General features: G+C 31.1%; 1 long non-coding RNA gene across 1 annotated transcript; it reads left to right on the forward strand.

Annotated features, from left to right (window-relative positions):
• The first annotated feature begins 3,627 nt into the window (after positions 1 to 3,627).
• Positions 3,628 to 5,872, forward strand: LOC105332398 (uncharacterized). The gene is made up of 3 exons (XR_010711606.1): positions 3,628 to 3,922; positions 4,707 to 4,880; positions 5,728 to 5,872. It is a non-coding gene; the product is annotated as an uncharacterized lncRNA (long non-coding RNA).
• The last annotated feature ends 650 nt before the right edge of the window (positions 5,873 to 6,522 follow it).

Consider the following 6,522-nt stretch of genomic DNA (forward strand, 5'->3'; position numbering starts at 1 on the left):
TATACTCCGCGTACAATTTAATATTGCCGATGCACAGGGAATTAAATTACCCCGTTATACAGATTTTCGATTTTTTTGGTATTGAGTAGACATTAAAATATCATAAATACATCATTCAATTATTCGTTGATATAATCATTGTCTTAAATTTCGTTTTATTTAATTCATATTTAAATAAAAATGGATAAGGTGGAGCTTAAATGCAGACTATAGGCTATAGAATAGGGTAGAATTTGTTTGTCGTTCATCTTGCGTTCATAAAGCGTTCACATGTCATTTACAGTGCCTTCACGTTTCTTTTGCGCTCCGTTTGCACTCTTTTGATCATCGTTCACTGTTCATCAGCACTCACCAAATTCCGTTTGGCGTGCGATCACCGTTTGCCCAGCGTGTGCTCACCGTTCACTCACCATACAAGTAGATAAGAAGAACGTTCCAGGGACTGCATGGGTGTTGCAGACAAATTCATATGGCTTCAGCTCGCAGATGATGTCAACATTTATATTTGTCATATAAATAGAGAAATATCCACATCTAATGGTTTATCTTTATGAAACCAAGAGTTTTAAGCATTTGTGTTGTAATATAGATATCTTGATTTTATCAAATGAACAGAGATGTGACAAATCACCTTTTTTTAAACTTAACCCCATAACACTAACGTTATACACGAGGAACAAAAACAATCCGACTGCCCATTATTTACATATCAATCTCATTAACTAATTATGTAATCATATGATTACAATGCAGAAATCTGTCTTAATGTATAAATAAAATGAAAGGTAATTAGTTTTAAATCTGTTTTATTCAATTTAGGTAAAATAATCAAAACATGCAAACATGCTCTTTGATCACAACATTATACATTGTATTCCTTCGGCTCCCATGAAAACCCTTTTAAATGCAATGTTTACAGTGCACGGTGTGTAGTTCATATAAAATAAGATATGCATGTTTAGCAAATTAACAAATAAGAATTCAAAACAATGTTTTATGTAGTAGAGTAAAATTTCATAGGTTTTTAATATTTCAATTTCAGAATATCGATTTCTTCATCATTATTGACATGTTCTAATCAATTTCAACGTTTCTTTTCAAGAATTTTACTATTGCAGACTTTGATTTATTTATTCACGTAATAAAAAATTTATTTTCATTTTAATTTTAATTATATTGATTTATCATTGATGAAAAAATAAATTATTTAGTTGAATTTATTTATATTGATATTTTGTGTTTGTTCTGTTTTTTTACAATGGTTACTCCTCTTTAAAGTACATCTGCAGACTCTGTTTATAGCATTTATTTGAGTGGTCACTTAGATCTGATCATATGATTGGTTTATAGGGCTATTTGTATTCTCCATTCTTATTCCCGAATTTCATGCTAAGAGGCTAACCATGCGCTTCTAACTGCCATTGTGGTATTTTGAAGTTGCTTTACATATTGTATTCACATTTGAAGTATTTTTCACATAGAAGTTTTGCTATATACAGAAGTTCCACGACCTATACTGGTAGACGTTTCCATGACCTTCGCACTTCATGGGAGGGTCGGGACTTTAACTCTGTTATTCTAATGCTATGCAAAATAAAACCAACAAAATCATCACGAATGGAGTTCTTCCTGTGTTTTTCCACTCGGTTTCATGTAATGTAAGCCAGAGTTGGGACAATTACTTTAAAAAGTAATTAATTACTTTCAAATACATTGACAATTTTATCAATTACTTGCAATTGCAATTACATTGATTTTTAAAATGTAATTAATTACTCTCAATTACTTTGATAAATGTAATTAATTACATTTCAAATACTTTAGTTTTATTTCTTTAAATCTTGAGAACATATACATATATTAACAGCATTAAGATATACAGAGCTTTATGTACGATTATGTTTTAAAAGGTTGTATAGTTCAGTTCGGATCAGATTTCTTGAAAATTTCTAGAAAAATTTTCTTTAACATTAAAGTCATTAAGTACCATTGAGTTCATTTTTGGTTATGAATAATATTTTGACTATAGTGAATTAATTTTTATTCACATATTAAAACTATGTTTATTCAGAAAGTACAACTTTCGGCAGTACAGCATATCAGTATATAAATTATAATTCACAAGAATGAGATATTTTGACTCCCTCAAGTCTAAAATCAATGGGGGTTCTTGTGTACTGGTATTAGAGGAGTTCACACCTCCACAAAATTAGATCTTTACCTATTGCCCTGGGCAGTGTGTTATGCTGTATTAACATATGAAACATTATGGGACATTTAATTATTGTATAAACAAAAGTCCATGCCAAACATGTATAAAATCTATGTATCATTATAAGACACCTTTTTTATATTTTAAACTTGGAAAAAAGTAATTGAGATGTAATTGAAAAGTATTTGAAAATACACAATATTTTTGGAATGTATTTAAATACATTCAATTACTTGTAATTGAAGACAGACTCAATTACAAATTACTTTCAATTACTTTGAAAAATGTAATTAATTACACTCAATTACAAATACTTTTTTCAATTACCCCATCCCTGATGTAAGCATAGATCCAGCCAATTTACTGATGAGCAAAAACATGCGCGTTTCGATACACTGGACTGAAAAGAGCAAATAGTTGAATAAAAACAAAACTAACACGAGATGTTCAGTATCTAAATTTCCACTCTTGATGTTTTGAAGACCATGCATTATATGACAATCTTGATACATCGCTGTCATATGTTAGCAATCAAAACAAGGCGAGTAAAAACGATCTATCAATTATTATTTTAATGAATTTACACAGATTAATAAACATTTTTTTATTATTAGTAATAAAGAGTTGTTGATATTTGTAAACATTTGGTTGTTTGTAGAAGTATGAAGGAATGTATAAAACTCTCTTATCTTTAATTGCTATATCTGTACAATGAAATAAATAATGAAATTCATCTCCAATCTCAATACAGTTACAAATCGTACATATGGTTTTCACGAGATATATGAGATACATCTTTCGAAAAAACCATCATTGTTTTTCTGTTTAAATGTCATTAAGTTTTGATGACTTTTGTAGGTCTGACGCTAGGCTATATTTGGATGTAAACAATAAGTTCTATTTAATGCAAGATAACCAGTGGTCGTATTTAAAAAAAATGCACTTGTAAGTTTCTAGTCCTACATTGAGTTTTTGTCAATTAATTAAGTTTAAAAAAAATTTGAACAAACGTTACAAAAAGAATACGTCAGTTAAAAATGATTTGCTTTTGTATAGAACCTTTCAAGACCATTCGTTTATTGTTGTTAATAAAGGGAAATGTATAGAAATGTACAGTGCAAGTAAACAATTCGTTTGCTTGTCGTTTCATTCAAATGCTAATATTACTGCAGAAAACCCACAGATGCCATCTATTATTTACAAGTCATTAAAAAGATTCAATATTCTCATACACTTCAGAATGTTTACAATATCGAATCGACTGCAATTATTGATAAACAGTGAAATAAAATCAATATATATTGTAACGATTACACAACGAAATATAAACGGACGTTTGTAAAATAGTTTCTTTACTTTAAAACATAACTGTTCTGTCACAGAGATACATGTAGATATAAGATTATACTAAAAGTACCATCGTTATGTTACAAAGGACATACGTTATATTTCTAATCATGTATATTTTGTACAACAAGACGACCAGTTGTTTCGAAAGTTTTTACGGCGTGAAAACAAATGAATATCCAAAAACGTCGTGTCAAGAAATTGCAAATATTAAAACCGCCTTAAGATGTCTGGGAAGATGCGGGAGCACAATAGATAATATTGTCATGATCAGCCACAACGAGTCCACAGATATTTGTATGTGTTGTAATGACATCACAGGAAGTGACATCATCGGTGCAAATTGGAACTCATTTGTTCTAGGTAAAAGTATTTTGGTCTATCTTACAAAAGTTGTAAATGCAAATTGATTGTACATTTCTGGTCCTGTGGTAACAGACTGGACTGTTATCTACACGCCCCTTTTATCGACACTGTAACCTAACTTTTCGACGTTTATAAGTGAATCATGTCAAGTTTATACTAATGATCTGACGCACTGTTAACAGCAGTAGCTTTAATTCATATTAATGACCCGGTGTCGACAGGCTCATCAGTGAACTTAAGTACACATTTCTCCTTGAATGCAAACAATAATACGCTATTCATATAGCGAATGCCGTTAACCAATTTCTGTAGAATTTCCGTTAGAATAAATGAATGAAATATATACAAATAATTTATTTGATGATTCATGTGGGTTGTAAAAGTAGCAATCATTGCAGAAAAAAAAAATCATGACCCGCCTACTTAAATTAGAAAAATATAACAACTGGATTACTATTATTTTATGCATTTTGTTTATTAGTAATGTGGTTACTGCGTAGACGTAAGGAGATGCATTAATGACGTTGCGATGAGTTTTGCGATACTCCAGGTCACAAGTTTGTCAGCTAACTAGAAATTATCATATAATCTCATTAAACGGACAATTTTACATTAATAAACGGCATACCTTTTGGTGAAATTGTAATGTTTTTCCCCAAAGGGAAAGTAACTGTCGTGATAATTTCCGAACATTAATTGTATCTAGCATATATCATAGTATAATAGTCTTATCTTTCAAAATATGGCCAATTTAAATAAACTTGATGCTCTTCAATTTTAGTTCCGTGGTCTACCGGCTGCACGACCTACACATTGACGTCCAACCAAATCTGTTTGATGTATTTCCCAGTTCCGGCAAGATACTCAACAGCTAAAACCCTTTGTCAAGCGGGAGGTGGGAATCTTTTTAAGATTGATTCCCAAGAAAAATTTGACTTATTCGAGGATTATCATGGTATGCTTTCATAGTGTATCTGTGTTGTTTTGAATGAATTCACGATGACAACAATCAGAAACAATCATAATATACATGTATATGACAAGTCTGGTTAAAACGGTTGAAAAACAAACTAAAATCAATTTTATCTTGTCTTCAAGTTGCATAAGTTTTCTAATAATTATTACAATACCTAATTATATTGGTTAAAAATGAAGAAAAAATATATTTTCTAGGGATGTCAACGAGTACTCGACTATCGCTTGGTCACACCCGTCATCGGCTAAAATTATTTAGTCGATTACTCGCTAAAAAGTTTATTTAATTCAAAACATTTGTTTTCTCTACGCCGCAGTTTTTTTGGATACGAATGAAAACAACAGTTTTGTTTTCTTTGCATGATTGATCCATAAGTTCCATTATTTCCATAGGTTTGCCTGGTGTATTTTTAAGCGGTTAATAATTAATTCCTTTGATATACATAGGCAGATATGTACTTGAGGAGAACAATTTGTATTTTCTTCGACTAAAGCACCCAATTTATCGACTAAGCCAACCGGCTAAAATTTACATCCCTAATATTTTCAATTAGTTTTGCTCACTTCACAAAATTGTACTGATTGATGTGTAATATATTTTTCTCAAGTATGTAATTACAAAGTGAAAAAAATAAGAAATCGTTTTTTTTTTAATCTTACATATGTACATGTATTTTGAAATTACAATAATTGTCATTCCTAAACCAGAGAAACTTTTTATAAATCAATGTCCAAGTAATATGAATTCATATATGCATGCATACTGGTATGTCCATTTGGTATACAACAAACAAATATTAATCTAAACATTGTTGTTTTTATTTAAGTGCCGATTGCCGACGGTGCACTCCTTGAAGTGTGGATTCAAGGGGAGAAGACAGGGGGTCAGTGGAGGTTTGATGATGGCACTCTGATACCCCACGTGTGTCCCCTCGTCACGGAAAATAAACCAGCTGAGATACATCTCCGGGCTAGGGGCCGTACAGGTTTCGATTGCCGAGATGCTGAGGAGAGTGTTTTTTATCACTATACATGTGAATACCAGCGATGAAATTCACACTTATAAACCACACAAATAATTATGTGAACTTTTAGTGTTGTTTGTTTCTTCTGGTATATTTTTGATACTAGTATTTGCTGCATACTTGACGCATATTGTTAATTTAAAAGTTTTGGAATAATCAGTTTAAATTGTATTAATGGTGTGTTTATTATGCATTTTCAAATAATAAATGGCCATCTTTAAGTTAAATGTGACTAAATGATGCTTAAATGTGGATAAAAGAAAATCTTTACGCTATTTGTAAGCTTATATATATGCTTTAACGTAGCTTGAAGATGTTTTAATTAGAGCGAAAAGATGGATTAAAGCTCCTTAAATTCAGATAAAACATTCAGTGAGCAACCTTAAAGCTGACATGAGTTCGTAAAAGCATTTGGTCGCCATATTAGTTTCGAACGCTCCTCTAATGCCACTGGGGTTTATATACCGGTTGAGAAAGTGACGGTCGGTTGCTTTACGATCGAGGCATTAATCGCGTTGCACGGACTTCTAAATGCATGAACTACACATTGTAGTGAAATGTAGTAATAGAGAATAAAGAAAACAACAATGAAATACA

This window comes from Magallana gigas, chromosome 1 (genome assembly GCF_963853765.1).
Source record: "Magallana gigas chromosome 1, xbMagGiga1.1, whole genome shotgun sequence".
Lineage (NCBI taxonomy): Eukaryota > Metazoa > Mollusca > Bivalvia > Ostreida > Ostreidae > Magallana > Magallana gigas.